Below are 391 nucleotides of genomic sequence, written 5' to 3'. Positions count from 1 at the left end.
TGCCATCATGTGAATGCGAAACAGCTAAATGAGAAATGGGATACCTGGGAAGGCTGAGCTGAAACTGCTTGTGCACAGGATGACAGACTGATTTACCGTTGGAGACGAGATTCAGGAAACCCTGCTCCTCCAAAGGACTTTCCTGAGTGAGAGGAGAGGAACAGGAGGAAGCACACAAAAGAGCGATGGGAATTGAGGGCCATGGTTACTTGAGATAAATGGCAGATCTCTGGGAGTCTAGCCTTGTAGCTGTTTGCTTTAGCTTTGTCTCTCTCCGCAGCTGCTCTTTCTTTTTTGCGAGCTGCTGCTGGGTACTGCCACGGCAGCACTGGAGATTTCAAGAGCGACGTGGGTGCAGAGTGTGAGGAGGGGGTGGGCAGCCCGCCTCACC

This window comes from Tauraco erythrolophus, chromosome 9, assembly GCF_009769465.1.
Source record: "Tauraco erythrolophus isolate bTauEry1 chromosome 9, bTauEry1.pri, whole genome shotgun sequence".
Lineage (NCBI taxonomy): Eukaryota > Metazoa > Chordata > Aves > Musophagiformes > Musophagidae > Tauraco > Tauraco erythrolophus.
The sequence above is the reverse complement of the archived record's forward strand: the minus strand, read 5'-3'. Positions refer to the sequence as shown.